We start from the raw sequence: 23,737 nt of genomic DNA, 5'->3' as shown, positions 1-23,737 counted from the left end.
ACAATTAAGCCAGACATGCATATTAGTGTTTTAACATATTTATTGGCCTTTTTTTTTTTTAGAGCTATGTTGTAGTTGTGTGACTAAAAAAGAAAAAAAAAAATCCCTAAATTGTGATTCAAGTTTGGAGAGTTGGAATGGCACTTTGGATGGGCAAAAGAAAAAAAGGTGGACGTAAGAGAGAAAGAGCTCAATCCGCTCCTGTGTGGCGTCCCACCCCCTCCTCTCTCCAAGAGGAAGGACAGAGAAGAGGAAAACCACGCTTGCTCTCCCAGCACAGGACTCCGGGTAGTCTTGGAGCCTTGGGAGTTGTCGACAAATACACACAAAGTCAAATACTGCACAGCTGTCAAAATCCCACCAGGACTCTGGAGACTGGAGTATAGTAGAGAGTTGAAGACAAAATTCAAGATACAGCTCCCCTTTGCTACCTGTTTACCTCGTGGCGTATTTGGCACCTGCCAGAACGGCTGACGACACAGGCGGGACACAAGCCAGAGGAGCCGCTGATGATAAAGGTGAGACACACCTTTACTGTTGGGCCTTTGCCCTCTTATATCAACTGGCTTGTATGTCTTGCCATGCAGAGGTTTGTCTGTAATGAGTAACTGATGGAGGAAGTTAGGTGTCTGTTTGTCCGAGAGATAGCGAAGGTGTGTGGAGCTGAGTCCGATATCTGCATTCTTTTGCTCTAACAGAATGGGTCAACATGTTTCAAGTTTCAAGTCACATTAAATTAAGAACAGAAGAGCACCAATCCAATCTTTGACTTAATTTCCCCCTGATTGTTTGCTGCTTGTTATCTCCAAAATCCTCTAGTTCAAAATGACATCCATCCCCTTCCATGACTTCTCACGACCATTCATCTGCCTTGATAAACTTCACATTTGGATTTTCCATTCTTTTTCTACATGAAGCAGAGCATCAACATCTATTTCTATTCTCAGGTGATGATTTTCCCCTGTGGGAGGGCTTGCAGGTGTGTGTTTTGTCTGTCATCTTACCTCTTCAGCCCTGTAATCCCGGGTCTTGCTGGTCTTTTGAACATTCCCCACCCAAAGACACTTTAACCTGTTTTGTAACCCTTCCATTATCATACCACAGAAGTCCACATTAGCAACAGTGCAAATGTACATATTGAGGTTGACCCACTTGCATAAAGTAAAGCACTATTTTGTTGTGTTTTGTTGTGTTCTCAATAGATTGTCTAGTAACTTGTCCGGTGTATTGAGACATCAGACATCCTCCAAGAACTGAACTGTGAAATTTCCTGTTGGGGAAATGCCAGAAGGAAAAAACCTAGCTCACTAGTTAACCTGGTCTGACCTCAAAGCATTGCAAGATATGTAAACAAACAAAATGATGCGACGATTCTGGCTGCTAACATAATATGTTTTTTGCATTTGTGTTATTTGACCTTTATTGCTTCATACACAGATGATATTGTGAATGGAAGTTTCAATTACAATAGTTACATTGTGATAGATGGGATCAGTTCCAATGTACTTGGTGAGCACATTTTTTAACTTTCATATGGGAATTTTTGTGAGAATATTGTCATAGAGTGATGCATTAATGGGGCAAAGGTAATATCGAAACATGAAAACATGTTATAAAAACAAGGTCAAAGTACAGTCTGCCATTGCTATATGGAGCCGGAAATGTGTGAGATTGCTGGTCAAAATAAAAGACGAACACAATCTTTGGAGGACAGGCAGTATTGTGCACCTGCTCACATGATGCATTAGCCCTTGTGTTCAGTGTTCACATTGTTGCTGCAAAGTAGACATTTGTTTAACCCGCTGTCTGAGTTCAAGGTGCCTCTGCTGATTGCTCGCCGAGATCACCAAGGTAACTTTATGTTTGAGTTCATGACTGTCAGTGATCCACCACCACACCCTAGAAGCCATTAACCCCCATCTCAACCCCTTACTCGCTGTGAAAACCCATTAACCTTCTTCACTAACTCTCCCGTGTCAGGTCAGGCATCTAACTGGCCACACACGTTTGGATGATTTAAATCTTTCACGTATGCTATAAAAAAATAAAAATAAAAAATAAATATATATATATATATATATATATATATATACAGTGATACCTCGGCTCACGAACTTAATTGGTTCCCAGAGTGTGTGTAAGCCGAAAAGTTCTTCTTCCGAACATTTATTTCCCATAAGAAACCATTAAAATGAGAATAATCCGTTCCCAGGTCCCTATAAAACATAATTTTCTACTAAATAAGCCTTAAAACTACACAAAAATATACCTTATTTTATGTATAATAAATGTGCTATTGTATTGTAATTAAAGAAATAAATTGTACTGTATAATAAAGTCGTTTTATTTTACTTTGTGATGGTAGTTCTTAAGGATAGTAGCAATGGTAGACTTACTTCATTCGCGAGCGTTTCACCGCGTAGAGTGTTTATGGAACGGTTGCCGCTCATTCGCACTTTCGTGCTCACCGGAGCGGAGGAGGTGTGTCCCTTGGTGAACAAGGAAGTGGAGCACTTTAGCGAGTCAACAAAAAGTGAGCACCGCCAACTACTTTCACCTCTTTCCTGGGACTAAACAGCCGTGGCACGATTTTCTCCTTTTTTGAGGTACGTGATGGCACTTTCGCTTTTTTTAGTGGCGCGAACTCCATTGACTACAATGCAAACGCGCCGCCGAATCGCCATCCCTCGCTGGTAAGCATTAGGCTTAACACTAGCCTGTGGTGGGGTCTTTTTCAGTCCCATAATAGCAAAAGTACACTCAAAATGTCTATCAAACACAAACCGCGTCCGCACTAAAAGAAAGGGGGTGACGAACTGGGACGCCGTGAGCGTGCGTCAGCTTCTCGTGGCCGCCACCGTGGTGCTGTTCGACCGCGTGGTTTGGTTCGTCCGCCGAAAAGTAGTTCGTCAGCAGAGACTAAATTCTCGAGAATTTAATGTTCGTGAGGCGAAAAGTTCGTGAGCTAAAGCGTTCGTCAGCCGAGGTATCACTGTATATATGTATATATATATATATATATATATATATATATATATATATATATATATATATATATAGAGAGAGAGAGAGAGAGAGAGAGAGAGAGAGAGAGAGAGAGAGAGAGAACCAATGCAATCCAAGTTCCCTTTGTTTGAAATATTTAATAAGCGTGTCCGCCGTCTTGAAATATTGACTTTTTTTTTCTGTGCAGCCAGAGGGGACAGATGAGAGTCGAGGTTGTTCTCTCAGTTAAACAAAAAGCAAAAGGCTGTTCGTGCATCAAACTTTCATTGGGCTTCTTTATTTATTCTCCCATCTATGTATCTGCTTAATTATATGCACCAAGCAGATTGTATCGTTGATTTAAAAAAAACATGGCAAATGTGTCATTATTTTTATTAAGTCTTACCTTGTTCATCAAACACTGGATTAACTGTTCTTAGTTTCCTACATTAATCGGTTGAATTTGGCCTGATGTCCAGTTGCTTTCTCATCACAACTGTGCCATGCCTGAATGGGTTTGGGACTGCACAGACTGTTTGATTGATTTGGTTGCCCTCATACTCACACCTGAGCAAATGAACTAGCTTTGTACTTGTTAGCTTGTCTTTTTTTTTAAGTTAGCAGGGTATTTCCTGGGTCATGGAGGATGGAGTAACAGAGCTTAGAGGTGCCATTATTATTGTGAAGGTTTGCCAGTTACAGTTAATAATCCGGATGAACTCCAGGCAGATTTTTGTGAACATTAATGTTATATTCATGTGTGAATTTACTTTGCCGAGCATAAACGGCTGCTGTGAAATACTCAATTCAAGTCAACTTAACTCAACTTTATTCATAAAGTGCTTTAAAAAATGGCATTATACAGGGTGACTCACACACCAAAAAGGAGAACTTTTTAAAAGTCCAGTAAAACTAAGAGTAATGGAAGAAAAACATTTTATTTAAAGTAATTGAACCTTAAAACATGCCATTTACAATCAAACAATGATGGAATCCCAGCTGAGATGTTGCAGAGGTCAATGAAGAATCTCAACAGCAGATTTCCAGGGATTCGTACAGGAGGAAAAAAAAAAAAAGAAAGAAAGAAAGAGAAAATTCCAACATTGTTTCTTAAATGGCATGTTTTAAGGTTTCAATTACAATGAATAAAATATCCTGTTGGTTTTATTGGATTGTTAAAAAGTGGTTGTTTTTTTTTGGTCACCCTGTGTATGTATATATATATATATATATATATATATATATATATATATATATATATATATATATATATATATATATAACGCACCTACTGTATAATAAGGTGAAAATTCATCCGCTTTTAATCTTGGATAAGTTCCAGCCTGCACATGAAGTATGCAAGAGTGTCGAGTAGGTTAAAGCTCGAGCGCGAGATAATGCGTGTCATATTTTACCGGTGTCATATAATATGTGTAAATAAGATACACACCTGGGATATTATGATAACAAATGAGTTGAAGCTGAGGTCAAAGAAAGGGACACAGAGGAAGCATATTTTGGTGATGGTGAAGATAACGCTCTAATTAATAGCTTGAAGGGAAAACTGCATTATGTGTAAAGATGTGAAAAGATTTGAGTTTGATAAACATATTGAGCTTGATCAGAAATCCATAAAAGAACGTCATGAAAGCCTCCCATCCCATTAGAGTATCTACAGACATCAAAACAAATTAACTGCCTTAAGTACCTCAATATCCCAAATCCAGCTCATATTATGTTAATAGGTTTTTTTCTTTTCTTTTTTCCCCCCGAATAGTAGTACCAGGGGAAATGTATTTAGGTGTGTCTTCACAGATTTGGTGAAGGGTCAGCCTAGTTAATAACAGTGCTCTTGTCAACAGATAGGGAAATTATTTAAACTTGACGATTGGCCTGAGGTTTAGGTTGGGCTGAGGACATGCTGGCCAATCTTTCTTCACCATCAGCAGTGTTCACAGAGATGGATGTGTTACTTGAAGGCGAGCTACAGGGGATTATATTCTTGTGAAACCTCACACAAACGTTCAAGGCAACAAAGGGTATAACAGTGAAACATTGGTTTCTAGTGCTGGAAATGAGAAATATATCGTTTTCATCCCACAGTCATCACCAAGTCAGTGGTGGATGGTCTGGGTCAGCAAGGCCTTCCATGCTTGTTTGTGCCCAGAAGCACTTGTCTAATATCCAATAGGAGGCTTCGGTCACGTGATTCCGGCGCCGCACGAAATTCAACTGGGGGTCAGAAAGGAGGGAACACCCATTGAAAATGATGCAAAAGTGTTGGGTGAGCCTGAACGTATCAGCTCTAAAATTAGTAAAATGTGTCGGATATGATCCTTACACTCCACGTGGAAATGTGATTGTTCCGAACTCGTGTCAGATTTGCTTGGTGTGGAGGCACTTGACATCACGAACTATCTCGTCCTCCAGACATCGAACTACACCGCTAGCCAAATGAAGGCATATAAAAGCCTTGAGGCTTACAACCATTTCGTGTGTTGTTGGGTCAGTGAACTCGGATCAAAAGAAGCAGTAAATGATTGGCGTCTTGTTTTTGCTCGGGTGAGTAAATGTGATTCAGAATCATTCTCTTTTTAACTCAAATATACACAAACGTACCACTGGCGTCAGGCTACAAGCTAGCTTGCTAACTGTTACTTTACCTGCTATTTTCTACGTGTTGCTAACAAGGTTATTTTAGTTTAACTAAAACTAACCAAAAAATAAAACTAAAATTAAAAAAACAATTTCGTTAACGAAATGAATGAAAATGCTTTCTAAAAAATGAAAACTAAATGAAACTACATTTTATGTTTACAAAACTAACTAAAACTAACTATAATTATAGGGAAAATGTCCTTCGTTTTAGTCTTTTGGTGATTAATTTAATGCATGAGCCTTTGGGGATGATTTTAGGTAGATTTATTTTGATTAACAGAAATGATGTCATCTAGCAGCAGCCAATAGAAAAACACCTTCAGATGACATCGCTCCTATGGTGTTTTTTTTTTTTTTAAATATTGCGCACAAGTAATACACATTTCTTTTAAAAACTAAAATTAATACTGAAAATAACTAAAAATGAACTAAAACTAAGCATTTATTATATAACTAAAACTAATAAAAACTAACAGAACCACCCTGAAAACGAAACTTAACTAAATTGAGCATTGTCCGACTCCGCTCCTCTGGATTTCAGAAGAAGGTTTTTTAATCCAGGTCTGCCGTCTCCTTTCGGTAATTTTGTTTTTGAATTTTCGGGCCGCGAAAGTAGCTTTTATTATTTTTCTCGATTAGACCGGTTGGTACAGCCATAAACAGCACAAAACTTTGGCATTTTCTCAGCTTTTTCCTATTGGGAAATTACTTCGTGCCCCACATCTGGGGTTGGGCCGCTCGTCGTGATGTCACATAAAACGTCACATGAAACCCACCTATATTTGTCCCATGAAGTCGTATGAATTTATCCCTAACAGTTTATTCTTGTCATTTCGTAGCATATCTCTTGGCTGCACTGCTTCCAGTACGGATGTCCAATCAGATTTCACCCTTTATGTGTTGCCAAATCAATCTAATCTGCAGAGGGTCTTCAGAATCAGTAGTGCTGGCCAAAAAAAAAAAAAAAACTGTATTAGCAATGGGGCTGTTTCTTCAACTAGTCAGACTTCAAATATGTTCACATGATGTTGATGTTTTTCCGTCCTCTAATTCGTTGGTCCAAGTAAACCAAGTTCAACAAATGAGACACATCTGCAGTAATCTGCACATGAATACATTTATCAGACCGCCTCCCTGGTGAGGACGATGTCCAATATATGATTTCCTTTTCTGAATATTTTGGCGACATTAGTAGCTAAATATGTGGCACATTTTCTTGCTGTTACACTATCGAGCATTTCCGTTGAGTATTGATGGATTTTATAATTGTGACATGATGGCTGTTGTACGTAGACGTGTTTTGAAATGTTTAGGCATAATTCATGCATCAATCGGAACCCCCCCCCCCCCCCCCCCAAAAAAAAAACACTTATCTGCTTACAACATGTTCAGAATTCATATTACACAAAACTCTGTTCAATTTTCATCTTAGAAATGTTGAGGTATTTCCATGTGTGTTGTTGGTGTGTGTGTAATCGAGAAGGGGGAGGGTGCTGTCGTATCACCTTGAGCAGTGATGTACTGTTGAAGGTGAGGAGGAATTAGGAAGCTCTACACAGAGATGGGAAAGTAACGAGATTCTCACTCTCCCTGTCACAAAAGCGTGCACACACATGCACACATGCACTTAATGTTACACATAAGCAAGCACCCGCATAGTTTCAGTCACTGTCTGTTCCATCACAAGCACACACACGCACACACACCCCCACGATGTCCCATAGGGGAGCTCTAGAGGCTTATTCAAGGGATTTTGCTGTTCTGCAGTGTGCCTGTCAGATAAGGTGGGACGCGCCTCTGCCTCCATATCCTCCTCACCCCCAACTAGCCTGTCACTCAAGTCACCTGCCATCTTTTTGGAAGCATGGCATCCCCCCGCCGACTCTCGCAGACTCTGCTGAGTGTACAATATCCCCAGTACAAAGACTAAGATGATGCCAGTAATGATTAAGAGGGGCGTATAACATGAGGCTACAGTGTATTTGTATATTCTTCGTTGAGTTTCCAACTTTTGACCCTCAACCCCTTCTGAACACCAACATCCTGCAATAGCTGACTTCTTGCGTGCACTAGATGTTTTGTGTGAATTTAGAGCATATTTTTTTTCCTTATAAATTTGGTTGAATCCTGAATTACACAATTTACAAATCTAAACACATGTATGTTGTATATTACGAAGTACACTCTATCTTTCAGTCTTAAAGGTTCCACTGTAAGCCCTCCACAGACCTTCACCACCATTTACTTTGTGCAGGAAAAGACTAAAAAAAAATGTTTAAGACTAGCTGAGCGTCAACAAAGCAAACACAGACAACCCGAGATAATGAACGTTTTGAGCAGATGATTGACAAGCGTTATATTTTCATTTAATCTGATGAGATATTGTGGAACCATGTCTTTTAACCTTGTTAGCTTATCTTTACAACCTGTGAAGAACATAAACAGAGTTCATGACTCAAAACTGTCCATGAGCCCCATTATTAAGATAAACAGACACGTATGAGGTCAGAAATTGACCTTCTTGTCAGGCCGCTTGAAGGTTTCAAAACTCTAAAGGAATACTTGACTCATCATTGAACCATTAAGTTCATATATTATCCAGAATGAATTTGATATTTCATGCAGTTAATACCTTAAAAAAATCTACTTGCTGTCAATTGAAGATGACATCACCTGTGCTGAGGAAAAAGGTAACGACCAATCACGACTCACCTGTTTTATGAGTTTGGTCAGCAACCTGAGCCATGATTTTTTTTTCTGCAGAGTTAGTTGACAGCAAGTGGCAAAATTCATTTTGAAAGGTATTGTTTAGGAAAAATATTGAAGTTATCACATTAATTATAGACAACATATCATCTTACTCAATGAGTCAAGCATCACTTTAAATGTACATGAACATGAATGAGTGCAAAAAGACAGATTTACATTTTTGGTGCTAAATCTGTCAAACAGCTATCACCACCGGCTCACCTCTCTTTCATAACATTTGAGTCTGACAGATGGAAAAACAATGAAAAACATTTGGATTGCTATTGCAATGATGACAAAATATCAATAATGCTTGATTTTGATGGCTCCCAATGGCGAGTTGTGCATTAGTGAAGCTTGCCCAACGTCCTGTCAGTTTCTCTCCGACCCAGACAATTAGCTTTTCATTTCACTGAGGTCGCCCGCACTTGAGCTATCTGCTGAGCATAGTCATTTGAGACGCGTGCAGTATGTAGCTCGCTCCACGTGCCGAGTTTTCTGCCTTGTGAGCATGAGCTGTGGCCGACAGCAGCTCCTGTGTGACGGTGCTCATTTTTATTGGTCTCCCGGGGTTCAATCAAAATCTAAAAAGTGCATCAGCGACTGCTGCTCACATTTCCCACAAGCGAGAAGCATTACAAGTAAGTATAGGCTACTGTAAAATCTTGTGAAATAAGATTGCTATAAGATTCCACAATATAGCGGGAAATTCTGCAAAAAACAAGTAGTTAGTTTCCGTGATGCTCAGTGATGTAGACTGTAGCATCACAATTAGTTCATAATGATCAACAATAATCGGTTTCTGCCCGAACTGTATTACATCATTTACTCTCTGATTCTGTAAAACAAAAGAAGTGTGTGCATTACACTAATCAGAATTATGCTGAAATGATCAAATTCAACACATTTGCTTCAAATGTGCCCTTTGCCTTGGAGTGACTGAGAGCACTATCGTTACCAGCAGCATCCCACCCCCCAGGCTTCTCTTCCCCGCTACTCAGCCTCTTGGCAGCTCCACCAGGCAGGCTAATTGACTCAGGAGTCCCAGGAGGGGGTGGGATCATGCCACATTTCCAATTTGGCTTCCCCTCCTTTGAATAAAAGCTACATCCATCCTTCTTTTCAACCCCCCCGCCTATTAAATCAATGTTTCCCACCATTTACTTTACAAAAAATGCACACATACTTAGATTACAGTATGTGGAAATGACTCGTGTTAAAATGGGTCGCTTTCGAGGTGTTGTGCTTTTCATTGTTTTCCACAGCCAGTTGGCAATATCCTCATTCCAATATGGACTTGAAAGGAGAGACACACATAAAGTGAATCCTTTGGGGTTCACCTTCAGAGAGCATCCTCCTCCACAAACTGCACTTTGGGATGGGGATGGGCGTGCCTCACTCGGACTTGTGTGTGTGTGTTTTTGTCTCGCATGCAGGAACAATGTTTTGTCCCACGAACGACTAGCATACAGACAAAGAACAATGTCAGTCTGTAATTATTGCTGTATCAAGATTGTGAGTGGCTGCAAATGCTCTAGTAGTGGTAAAGGATTTTAGCTTGTTCAACACACACAGACACACAGGCACGGTGCAAGACAGCCTCAGGGCTTTAGTTCCAGGGCAGGAAGCATGTGAGGTGCAGTACGTATGAGCAGCAGCTTTAGCGACCATTAGCAAGATGACATTTTCAGATGCACAGATAAAGAATTTGGGTCGTCGGCTCGGACGGGGCTTGTGGAAAAGACATTTGACACGTGGTAGACTTGTGAGCACTTGGTGTTTGGGCTTGTGGAAAGAGGGGGTGGGGCGGGGTTTCTTTATACCTTTGCAACTTGAAATGCACACTATCAAATAATCCACCAATATGACCAGGAAACTGGTCAGTCATTCAGGTGTACATACGTACTCGGTCTGATATGCTTTGGGTCCAGACTACATATACAATATAAAAAATGTGTGTTCCCAGAACAAGTCAGGACCCAAGGAAGCTTGTAGCATTCCTGTGATTACAAGAAATAGAAAGTTGGCAAAAGAAATGAGAAGAAATAAGTCAGAAGCTACAAACCTAGTCAGTACAGCTTGTCAACCTCTGACTAAACCAGCGTCTCCCATTACCACTGTGAGACTAGCGCTACTAAATACAAGATCACTAGTTAACAAATCATTGTTGATTCATGACATTATTATGACATATGATCTTGACTTATTTCTCCTCAGTGAAACATGGCTAACAGAAGGTTCCTGCAACACTGTTCTCAATGAGGCAACACCAACACATTTTAGTTTCATGAACAAATGTCGTAATGGCAAAAAAGGCGGTGGACTTGCTGCCATTTTTAATCTCTATTTCAGTGTAAAGAAATTTCATTGGGAAGCTTTAATTCATTTGAATATCTTAGTCTTTTGGTAAAAGCTACTTTTGGTCTCTCACAACATGTAAAAGGTCCAACACACAGTCAAGGTCACATTCTTGATCTCGTCATCTCTAAAGGTGTTGACATTTTATCTGTTGAGGTGAAAGATCTGGCTATTTCAGATCATTCCTGTGTGTTTTTTGAATTACAAACAATCCCAGAAGCTCAAACAACTACTGTCTCTATTAAAAAAAAAAAAAAAAGGTACATAAATGAGAATACAAGCAACATGTTTATGGAATTAATGGCTGCATCACCAACTGTAAATGCAGAGACCGTTGATGGATGAATTCACCTCAAAAATCTCAAATGTTTTGGATGCTGTTGCTCCTATTAAAACAAAGACCATTTCATCCCGAACTAAAACACCTTGGAGGTGTGCTACCAACATAATGACTTTGAAATCTAAATGCAGAAAAGCAGAGCGAAAGTGGAGAAAAACTAAACTCCAAGTTCATTTTGACCTGTACAGACAATGTCTTTGTCATTTTAACCAAGAGTTAGTAATAGCTAGACAACAACACTTTTCTGAAATTATTAGTAGGAACCTCAACAATACACGCACTCTATTTGCCGTGGTTGACAAACTTACAAATCCCCCAAATCACACAGCGCCAGAACTCCTCTCAACAGATAAATGCAATGAATTTGCCTGCTACTTTAGTGAAAAAGTACAAGACATCAGGTCAAACATTGTTACAAACCAGCAAAATAACAAAATGATGCAGCACTTAAAATCACCTAGGAATAATTTAATTACATGACAGAATTTGACTCAGTGCATCAAAATACTGTAGTAGACTTGGTTCAGCAATTGAAACCTTCCACTAGCTGTCAATACCATCTGGCTTTTTCAAAACCATTGTGAAATCTGTTCAGATCTATTTACAACAAATAATTTATTGCTCACTTCAATCAGGTGAGCTTCCTAAATCTCTGAAAGTAGCCGCCGTCAAGCCCATTCTAAAAAAGAGAACACTGGATGTCTCCCTGCTAGCAAATTATAGACCAATCGCAAACCTTCCCTTCGTGACTAAAATAGTTGAAAAAGTGGTTTTTAATCAACTCAGAAATTTCTTGATCTTAAACTGACTTTTGGATAAATTCTAGTCAGGTTTCCGACCTCATCACAGTACAGAAACAGCTCTGATTAGAGTACTGAACGATATAAGATTGAGCAGTGATGCAGGGAAGGTATTGGTGCTCGTCTTGTTGGACCTCAGTGCAGCATTTGACACGATTGATCATAATATACTGTTAGACAGGCTGGAAACTTGGGTGGGATTAAATGGAACAGTCCTTAAATGGTTCAGCTCCTATTTGGAGGAAAGGAGTTACTTTGTGACCATTGGAAATTTTGAATCTGATCGAAAGGCCATGACATGTGGGGTCCCTCAAGGGTCAGTCCTTGGACCGCTGTTGTTCAGTCTGTATATGTTACCTTTGGGTCAAATGCTTCAGAACGCCAATGTTGACTATCATAGTTATGCAGATGACACACAACTGCATTTATCAATGTCCCCAAATGACAGCAGTTCTATTAACGTATTGTGTCATTCTCTAGAGCAAGTTAACAACTGGATGAACCAAAATTTCCTTCATACGAACGGAAACAAAACGGAGCTCATTGTTTTCGGCAATAAAGAAAAGAGGATTGCTGTTAAAAAAACAGCTTGAGTCACTGTCTTTAGAAACTAAAGACCAAGTTCGAAATCTTGGGGTACTAATAGACTCAGACCTGACCTTCAGCAATCATATTAAATTCATCACTAAAACAGCCTTTTACCAGCTGAAAAACATAACCAGACTGAAGGACTGCATGCTTCAAGCAGACCAAGAGAAGCACAGAAACAGAAACAGCTCTGATTAGAGTACTGAACGATATAAGATTGAGCAGTGATGCAGGGAAGGTATTGGTGCTCGTCTTGTTGGACCTCAGTGCAGCATTTGACACGATTGATCATAATATACTGTTAGACAGGCTGGAAACTTGGGTGGGATTAAATGGAACAGTCCTTAAATGGTTCAGCTCCTATTTGGAGGAAAGGAGTTACTTTGTGACCATTGGAAATTTTGAATCTGATCGAAAGGCCATGACATGTGGGGTCCCTCAAGGGTCAGTCCTTGGACCCCTGTTGTTCAGTCTGTATATGTTACCTTTGGGTCAAATGCTTCAGAACGCCAATGTTGACTATCATAGTTATGCAGATGACACACAACTGCATTTATCAATGTCCCCAAATGACAGCAGTTCTATTAACGTATTGTATCATTCTCTAGAGCAAGTTAACAACTGGATGAACCAAAATTTCCTTCATACGAACGAAAACAAAACGGAGCTCATTGTTTTCGGCAATAAAGAAAAGAGGATTGCTGTTAAAAAAAACAGCTTGAGTCACTGTCTTTAGAAACTAAAGACCAAGTTCGAAATCTTGGGGTACTAATAGACTCAGACCTGACCTTCAGCAATCATATTAAATTCATCACTAAAACAGCCTTTTACCAGCTGAAAAACATAACCAGACTGAAGGACTGCATGCTTCAAGCAGACCAAGAGAAGCTTATCCATGCTTTTATCTCCAGCAGACTAGATTACTGTAACGGTCTTCTGACTGGACTCTCTCAAAAGAACATGAGACAATTGCAGCTCATTCAGAATGCTGCAGCTCGAGTTCTGACCAAAACAAAGAAATCAGAACATATTACTCCAGTACTTAAGGATTTACACTGGCTCCCAGTCAGCTGTAGAATCGATTTTAAAGTTCTGCTACTCGTCTATAAATCACTAAATGGTTTGGGTCCTGAATATATCCAAGAAATGCTGATTGAGTACAAACCCAGCAGGGCTCTGAGATCTACAGACTTGGGCCAACTAGTGGAACCCAGAGTTCGAAGCAAACATGGTGAAGCTGCATTTAGCTATTATACTGCACCGGACCCGTCGCCATGGGCGGGCCTTGGGGGTCTGTGCCCGCCCTGTCAGTCAGCCGTGCCCGCCCTAGCAAGATGACTCACCAACTTTTCGTCCTATCAGTCACGTAAACTTGCGCCTTCTGTTTTAAGTAAAGCATGGCGTGCCAGCCAGCCACATACCTCCTTTCAAGTTTGGCTGTGATTGACAACTAAGCGAGCCAATGACAATCAGGATCAGGAGGATTGGGGTGGGGTGGGGGGAGACGCGCGCTCTGCAGACGTGCCTTAGCCACATCTACTTCCGGGTAGATAGTGCGCATTTGCCGGCTGGCGCTGGGACAAAGACTGAGCAGTGAGCACGTCGTGCCACTTTAATGGAAGCCACCAAATGCCAAACCTCGATCCAGGATGACACAGTTGACATCAATGGGAATCCTGAGTCCACTGGTTACGTTTACAAGTGAGTGTCAAACTTTTATTTTAATTAGTCAAGCCACACAGCACGGATGAATTGTAGCAATACACAGTATGCTGTTAACAGACCCAAGCAGTCACACATACACAACAACAACTAAGGAGCATAAAATTATTTATCACTAAAGCAGTTGCAGTACAATGTGAGTTGAATTCTCTTTTTCATTGCCAAGTTTGTTCATGTTGATGACTGTCACTAAGTTCTAATTAAAAAAAACAGCACTTTACACATCCTTTTGGATTGATATTCTGCTTAGTTTTTCACTGAACCCATATGTTGTTTCTGTATATCATCGACATAACTCAACCTTATTTCTAAATCACTTTAAAACAGCCATTGCTGCATACAAAGTGCTGTGCATCGAATAGAAATTAGTCTTTTAGTAGACACAAGTGAAATAAAATAACACAAAATAAAATTAATTAGAGTAAATATAAGTAGATAAGTATACACGCAAATAAAATACTAAAAAAAATAAAAAATCTGTACAAGTATAGAAATAAAATAACACAAAATACAGAAGGCACCATAAAAAAAGTAAAATGATGTGAAGTCTCATGCTGAGTCAAAGATCAAAGAATAGAGATGTCTGGCAAAAATGAAAGGAAATTTTGTCCATATCGTACACCCTAATCCAACACGCAAATGAAGGCAACTGCTAGCCAATTCCAGATAGACGGGGCTGGGTCAGAGAGTCATTCATTCGGACATAGTTGTTTACAGAAGTGAAGAGTGGATTTGTTTCAAATGAACTTTTGAGTTGAATAAATGCAAAATGAACTACACATTTTTTTTTCAGTTTGTCTTTTAGATTTCAGAACGAACTGCCGCTTTTAAGTGACAGAAAATATTTCTGAACACTTTTGCAGTTGTCACAATGCCGCTGTTCAACCTGATGAACATTAGATTTAGGTTGATAAAGTGTGCCCCCCCAAAAAAAGGTAATGCCCCCCCTACAATTTCTTTCTGGTGACGGGTCTGTGCTGCACACAGATGGAATAGGCTACCAACAGAAGTGAAGTCAGCCCCGAGTGTAAATGCTTTTAAACCAAGGTTAAAAACTTTGCTTTTTTCTTATACCTTTGATTAGGGACTTTTAAACAGCTTTAATTAAGTGTTTTTTTATTATTTTAAACTTCCTTAAAGTTTGTTGAATAATGTTTTAAGATTATTTTATGTTCTTTTTAGTACATTTTGTAACCTATTTTCATTTATTTTTCTTCCTCTGAATGTTAACTACTGTTTCTTGATGCTTATGTGTTGTCTTTCCTTGTGTAAAGCACATTGAGTTGCCTTGTGTATGAAATGTGCTATACAAATAAACTTGCCTTGCCTTGCTTTACATCAAACTAGTTGCTGTGTTTTACTGCTGAATGCACAACCAGAGAGTGAGTTTGTGTAAATTCTATTGGTTGGCCAATGACACAGCAGAGTAAAGGAATACCATATCAGCTAAATTCATTCTTTATTTCAATTAATAATTCCCGTTTAGAGAATAAGTACACTATAAAAACAGATTGGTCAAATCTACCAACAAAAATTAGTTAAATTTGTGCAATCTAGCTGGTAGTTATATGTCCGACAGATCCTTTGGTTAAAACAACAATTCTAGAATGGTAGGTGTTTTCAAACAATATACATTGTTGATTGGGCCAACCCATACAAATTGGTCATTCTGACCAAAAGATTGCTTAATCTGTGTGGGAGGCAAATGGGTCCCAGCCAAGGATTGAACCCACAACCTCCCACTCCCAGGGCTGAAACTCTACCACTAGGTCACAGAGTTGGCCCCACCTAGTGATCTATCTAGACACAGATTTCCATTTTTTAACGTAATCCAGAATACAATAAATTTCTAAATATATTTCCTAGTGATCTATCTAGACTTGCTTTCTATTGTAACCAATTTCATTGGTTTTTTGGCTAACCAATAAAATTGGTATGGCCTTAACCACCCGTAATGATCAATGTCTGACCAATCTATTAGTTAATCAAGCCAATATGAGCTTATATTTAAAAAAAAAGATGACTTGACTTGACTTAACCTACTTGGTATTTTTTTTTTTTTAACCAATCAATTTTTAGAGTGTAGTTCTAAGTTTAAGTGACAAATAAGCACATTAGGATTTTACTTGTATCGTCTTGTTTTAGCATTATGCCAACCTGCACAGTTCAAGCAGTTATGACTAAATTAACAAAACCGGAGACTTTATTATCAAAATAAATAAATAAATAAATAAATAAATAAATACATGCTAAATTAATGTTCTGACAGTTAAATGTTTTCGTTCAATGAAGAAAATGATAAGATAAAGACACACACGGACAGTGCAAGACAGCCTCAGGGGCTCATGTTAGTTGTTTTCAACATTTGAATTTCACGGTTAACAGAATGAAATGCAAGCATGGAATAAGCAAGCAGGACATTTGCCTTTAGAGTGTGGATGAGTTTCACATTGGAATCAGAACCAAAAACTGCAACTTGACTTTTTGTTCCACATTGCACCGCTTATCCTCAACATGGTCTCAGGCCTGTTAGAGATCTGTCAATTGATCCCCCCCACCCCCAAATGCATGCATGCATAAACAAACCCCAACCCAAACTAAATACAAATGGACAGATGTCCCACTCTCCATTTTTTTTTTTTTTTTTAATCTGTTGGGTGTCTCCCGATATATATATTTTTTTGTCCACAGCTGATTCCAATCTAAAGCTTAAGAACTTTTTAAAGTCTTTACATGTTGCGCTACTATTGACCCAAATCAGATCATGCCACTTCAGAAGAATAAGTTGGCAGTCGAGAGAATTTAAGTAATAAGTTCCAACAATGTCATGAGCTGACAGCCTTTTTAAGAGTCATCAACTGTCAACAGGACTATTGATAATCATGTTAATTTCCTTCTCAACTTTTACAACAAACCTTTCTTCCCTCAGCTATTGCACCCTCGATGGCCTGAAGAATGAAGTCACTGAGTGTCACAAAGGAGTGTCGACATAAAAGATGCACAAAGACACGGACATGTGTTTTTAATTGCCAAACTTATGTAGATGGCAGTCTTTCATGTGACCACTGACTATGAAGTGGAAAAGAGAATTGGCTCTTGTCTCATGTGGGTGAGGGGCCTTCAAACAGCCATCATATAATACCCCATATGTTTATGTACCATACATCACTGCATTTAACATCCGGCATATTTCTCCAAGGGGAAATTTTAAAGGAGAATAAAGCGAAATAATGTAATGCTCTCTCAGCCCAATGTTGAAGGCACTCAAACATACAATTTCATGCAAGGCTTCTATGATGCTGTGAGTACACTTAATTATGTTGTAATTTTTAACACCATCTACACGGGAAATCATAGAAATCTAATTTGTTCCATGGTTCAACTGTCTCCATCGTAAAAAGCTTATGAATTGAACATTACGGTCTAACTGCACATAGGTGGAGGTTTCTTTCTTTTGGTATTTTCCTAGACAAACGTAGAAATGTGCAACTTGTGGTAGGGAATGCAGCTGACCAGCCAATTGAAGCGACTCCCTCGTTCCCTTTAAATTCAGCACAGATATACAATAGATTGAGCACAGATATACAAAGAACGCAAAGTACATTAAAAAAGAACAGCAAGAAGAATTTCCACTTGCACCGCACCCCCACCACCCATAGTTGTGTCACACGGACAGGGGGATTCTATTAAAACATTTTTAAGATGATAATGATAATTTGTTCAATTAAGTAATTTCTACAATGATTCAGAGGGATTGTACCACGCTGTTGTCATATTCATGAATGAAATATGGTGGCATCCACCACACATGTCAGAGGAGCTCAAAATCTGTCTGCCTGCGCCTCGATCAGAACCACCAAAATGGCGTTACACCACAATTTAGACCTGTTTCAGCTAGACTGAAACATAGTCTATTTTTGGTCACCAAATTGTCATGTGTGACGGGTTGTGCAAAAGAATACACCGGTAGTACGTGACCTTACGTACTATGAAAATATTGCCCAAAATGTGTTTAACAAGATTTAAATAATGTAGAAAATAAGTCAGTTACTGTCAATAATGGCTCATGTATTTAGCTCCCCCCCCCCCCAGCATTTTCAACTGTTTTACTAATGTTTTTACACTTGTCTGAAAGTTAAGAAAACCACCATAAAAAACTAAAATAATCCTCCAGCATTTTCATAACAAGTGACACTGGAGTCTTACTACTTATGCGAATCCACCAACATCCTATGTAGATTCTTATGGCAAGCCCTTTGAGCATTTATTCCATATCCTTGATATCAGACAGTAGTGTTTCTCAACTAGTGCAGTCTTCGTCAGAACTAGTTGGACATTCAGCCATACTTGTTATGCACTTTGTAGTACTACTTGTACAAAAACACTGACGTCACTCATTTTCTGCAACTTGTGCCACTTTTATCTAACTAGTGCTGACACAAGTCTAACTAGTGACACATACAAGCATGCATGTAGTGCCAAACTCGCAGCTAGTCTTCTTTTTTTATGCACTAGTTGCCTACTGGACCAAACACGTAATGATCAAAAGCTTACTAGTTAACTAGTAAGGCACACAAGCTCTAACATGTTTACTAGTTGACTGTGAATTATTCTAACATGTTAACTAGTTACCTCTGATTTCCTGCACTAGCTAACTAGTAAGAGCTGAAATACCTACTTGTTAACTAGTGAATGATAAAACAGTGACATGTTAACTAGTGAACGCCTCTTAAAGTCTACATGTTGAACTCGTGACACTCAAACGTTTTACCAGTTAACTAGTGATGCCCAAAATTTCCACTAGTTACACTAGTGAGACATTTTCACTGAACTAGTTCAACTAGTGAGGTCCAAAATGTTCACTAATAGAACCAGTGGATGCCAACATGCTCACAAGTCAACTAGTTTTACAGTCTTTTAAATTTGCTAGTTAGCTACGATGCCCAAATGTTCACTAGTAGAACAAGTGAAAACCAAATTGCTCACTAGTGGCACAAGTTACGGTAAATGCTAATTAGGAGGCCGGACAGTGCCATAAGTGGGTAACTCCTATTGGCTCTCTGATCAGAGCTCAACCCAGGAAAATTTTAACCCTGGAAAGCCTGATTTTGAGCTTCCACAGCCGTTTACTATGGAATCAGAATCCTGCCAATACTCGAAACCTCGTAACCTCGATTTGAAACCTCGTAACTTCGGTTTGAATCTCTGAAAACGTTTTTGAATGACTGAAAAAATGTTTCGAATCTCCCCAAAAAAATTTTGAATCTCCAAAAATATTTTTTGAATGACTAAAAAAATCACAGAAAAAGATTTAAAATAAAAATAAAAAAAAGCTAAGAAAAGACATTTTTTTTAAAGTATGACTTTACAGTGTTTCACCCACAAATTTTCAGAGGTTCAAAACGGTCACCAGCCAAGTTTCAAAAATGGCATTTTGGTATTGTTCTCCCTAGGCATGTATTTGTTTCCCGTTTTTGAAACCTGTAAACTCTGAACGTTCTCAAAACGTTGAAAAAATATTTCCAAACCTGAAAAGTGGGTTTGAATCTCCTAAAAGCACATTAAATCATTCAAAAAGACAACATTTTTTTCCCTAATTTAATTTTACAGTGTTTCACCCACAAATTTTCAGAGGTTCAAAACGGTCACCAGCGAAGTTTCAAAAATGGCATTTTGGCATTGTTCTCCCGAGGCATTTATATGTTTCCCATTTTTGAAACCTGTAAATTGTGATCATTTTTTTTACGGTTGAAACACTGAAAATGTTTTCCAATGTTATTTTTAAACTGTGATTCAGTCAATTGCACAACAGCGACACTCACAGGACCACGGAAGAACACTGACAATACTTTGGGGGTCTGGCGTTAGAACACTGCCAAAACTCCTCGAATCCTCGTAACTTCATACTTGAAACTTGAAGCCACGCGGTGGTCATGTGGTTGGGAGTAGGAAGCGGAAGTGAACCTAAGTCTGTCCAATCGTCTTTTCTGTTTGCTGAGCAAGGTGGGTCTAACACTTTGTGGCCAACTGGACTGCCCCTTGTATCTATTCAAAATCAATACAGTGCAGTCACTTTCCACTTTATATGCTATACTAAATAAAAAGGAATCCAGTGCAACAGTTCCGAAATAAATTCTCCCTTCTTTTGGATTTGAATTTTCAGTTGTTGTTAAATCTGTTCAAACTGCGGATGGTGTACGATTGGCTGATGGGCTGTCCGAAGTTACAACTTGTCTGGTGCATCCTGGGTAATGTAGGCGGCGTAAGAACACGTCTGTACAATTAAATGTTCAAAGTGCTTGCTTGGTAAGCAAGCACTTTGCATATTTATTCCTTAAAGTGTCCACTAGAGGGCAGTTTGAGCTTGACATCAAGGATATCAAGCATGTCAAGTGCACATAAGGATGTCAACATGCACACTGAGCTTGATATCCGTGATATCAAGCTCAACGTGCCCACTAGTAGGCTAATGGACACATTACATTGACCTTACAAGTTAACAAGTATGCTTACATTGAGCTTACAAGTTAACAAGTAAGCTTACATTGAGCTGACAAGTTAACAAGTAAGCGTACATTGAGTGTACATGTTAATAAGTAAGCGTACATTGAGTGTACATGTTAACAAGTAAGCTTACATTGAGCGTAAAGTGGTACCTCTACTTACGAAATTAATTGGTTCTGGAAGAAAGTTCTTAGGTAGAAAATTTTGTAAGTAGAAACGCATTTTCCATGTAAATGCCCTAATCCCTTCCAAGCCTCCCAAAATTCAGACATAAATGTTTTATAAAGCATAAAAATGCATCAAAACAAGTAACAAATACATGTTCCAATTAGATTATTGCACAATAAATGAGAGTTGTGCGTAATGTAAAAAACAAAGAATAGAGTAAAGGATAAAAATGATGGTCATTTACCTTTTTAACTGCTGTCCTCATTGTTTTTTGCCCTCTTTGTTTCATGTTCTCTCTCAGAAGTGTTTTTTTTTTTGTGCCTGATGTTTTGTAAAGAACTGATCCAAGGATGTTTTTTTTTTTTTTTTTTTTTTAAATAATGCTTCGTAAATGTCCAAGGCACACATCATCTTAGTGAGCAAACGCCCGACTGGTGAACACTTTTTCTGGCCGATTCTTTTAAACAAATTCTGAAACGTCATGAAACTTCCGGTATGGCGAGGCATCTTTTTTCCAAAAAAAGGTCCGTCTCGTCGCAATTAAAAACTTACTATACCTTCATCAATCACCAATTGTTTGAATTTTTGCACAAATTCGTCGGCCGTTAGTTCATACATTTACGAAAAACTATCGGAACACCTCATGGGCCGCGGGATGAATGATGAGGACGCTGTATTGACACCGATCTAGTAGCTCATGGATACCTATGGTAAAGGTTCCTCTTCGCCAATGGGATGCCAGAAAGATGCACAATCACCGAGCTAGTATTTACGCTCATAGATACCTATGGTAGAGGTTCCTCTTCGCCAATGGGATGCCAGAAAGATGCACAAACACCGATCTAGTATTTACGCTCATAGATACCTATGGTAGAAAATAGCCATAGCTGAAAGTATGTTGCGTTCGGTAATGTATTTTTACCTTTCGTATCTAGAAATTTCTTTCGTAACAAGAGGCAATATTTTCCCGTTGAGGCGTTTCGTATCTCGAAAATTTCGTATGAAGAGACGTTCGTAAGTAGAGGTTCCACTGTATATGTTAACAAGTAAGCGTACATTGAGCGTACATGTGAACGAGTAAGCTTACATTCAGCTTACATGTTAACAAGTAAGCTTACATTCAGCTTACATGTTAACAAGTAAGCGTACATTGAGCGTACATGTTAACAAGTAAGCTTACATTGAGCGTACATGTTAACAAGTAAGCGTACATTCAGTGTACATGTTAACAAATAAGCCCAAAAATGACTGCTACATCACTAGTTCGAGTCTCTTCTGACACCACTAAAGTGTCCATTTTTAAGTTTACTTGTTAACTTATAAGCTCAATGTAAGCTTACTTGTTAACATGTATGCTCAAAGTAAGCTTACTTGTTAACATGTAAGCTCAATTTAGGCTTACTTGTTAACTTGTACGGTTTATTTTCTTTATTGAGTTATTGCGGTCCAGGCACATAAGGGTTACAGCTTCAAGACATCTAATTTGAATATTGACCAATCAAAATCTTGTCCCGCCTGCTTCGTTTGCATGGAGTCCACTAGTGAACGTGTTGCCGTTTGAGTCGCATTAACGGCTTCTATGGTCTATTGTTGCATTTTGCATGTTGACGTGCAAGGGCCGAATGTCCACCATCACCAGTTGCGTTTCTTCTTACGTTAGTGTTTCACTTGTAAGGTTTAAAATTGATTACTAGTTAACAAGTAATGAATAAAATGTCCACTAGTTACACTAGTTGGGAACTTCCCAACCTTACTAGCTGACTAGTAAGGTATAAAATGTGATCTTGTGAACTAGTAAATGCAAATATACCCACTTGTGGCACTAGTTGGGCTCGTTTTGACCTCACTTGTTAACTAGTGAATCACTTGATTTCTCTCTTGCAAGCTAGTTACATCCAGACTGGGTCACTAGTTAACTAGTGACACTGATGTTTATTTAACTAGTTAACTAGTGGAAGTAATTTTCTTTCACAAGTCAGACCAAGAAATGAACTTGTACAAGATTTGCCAGAACACGTTTGAAATTTTCCTACATGTTGGGTGTGTCTTTTAACTAGTGGACCCTTATGTAGCACTGGTAAGCAACTGTGCACAACTAGTATAACAAATACCTAACATGTAGTGATTTTTTGTTGCACTAGTTGATGTTTCTAGTATAATAGGTGTCATTTACATCATACTAGTTTAACAAAAATGCTTACTTGTTGACATGTGCGCACAACTAGTGAACTTTCAAGGTGTTGTAACTGGCAAACATGTCAACTAGTGAAATGTAATTATTTTCACAGGTTAACTAGTTGTGTGCACATGCCACCTAGTGAGCAATTGTGTGAAACTTGCACACTTGTCTGTTAGGGGTTCCGGTGGAACCGGGGGGCGGATCCCAAAAATGCAGAACACAGAGCGACATTGAAGGATTTATTTTACAAGGGTAGGAACAAAAAGCGCTGAACGAAGCCAGGAGAAAAACAGTTAACAGAAAACGCTTGCAAAAGCTGCAAGGAAGATAGTAACAAAAATATATCCGAGGGCTACAAAACCGTGTACACGAATAAACAAAAACTAAACACAAAACACGCTATACAAAGCGGATAACCAAAGACGACGTAGAAAACACGTGAATAACAATTCTCAAGCATAAAGCTGAGGAAACACAAAACTACGGAGCAGAAACGGCTCAACGCGAGAATAACAAACACTCAAGCATAAAAGCTGAGGAAACAACAGAAAACTATGAATACGAAGATAACTAGAAACAAGAGACAAGGCTATATGATCAAAAGAATTCACACGAGGTCAGAATAATGCACAAAGCGAAGGCGTAGCAAGGTCAATACTCCGACGAGGAGTGTCGGCAGTCACAGTC

General features: G+C 38.9%; 1 protein-coding gene across 1 annotated transcript in view; it reads left to right on the top strand.

Moving 5' to 3' along the window:
* The first annotated feature begins 248 nt into the window (after positions 1-248).
* Positions 249-23,737, top strand: part of sema3b (sema domain, immunoglobulin domain (Ig), short basic domain, secreted, (semaphorin) 3B) — a 365,064-nt gene continuing 341,575 nt past the window's right edge. Inside the window, exon 1 of the mRNA XM_077515174.1 lies at positions 249-518. The gene's annotated coding sequence lies outside the window, so the exon portion shown is untranslated. The remainder of the gene's footprint in view (positions 519-23,737) is intronic.

The sequence above is a fragment of the Festucalex cinctus genome, chromosome 2 (assembly GCF_051991245.1).
Source record: "Festucalex cinctus isolate MCC-2025b chromosome 2, RoL_Fcin_1.0, whole genome shotgun sequence".
Lineage (NCBI taxonomy): Eukaryota > Metazoa > Chordata > Actinopteri > Syngnathiformes > Syngnathidae > Festucalex > Festucalex cinctus.
Note: the sequence above shows the minus strand (reverse complement) of the source record. Positions and strands in the feature narration are given on the sequence as shown.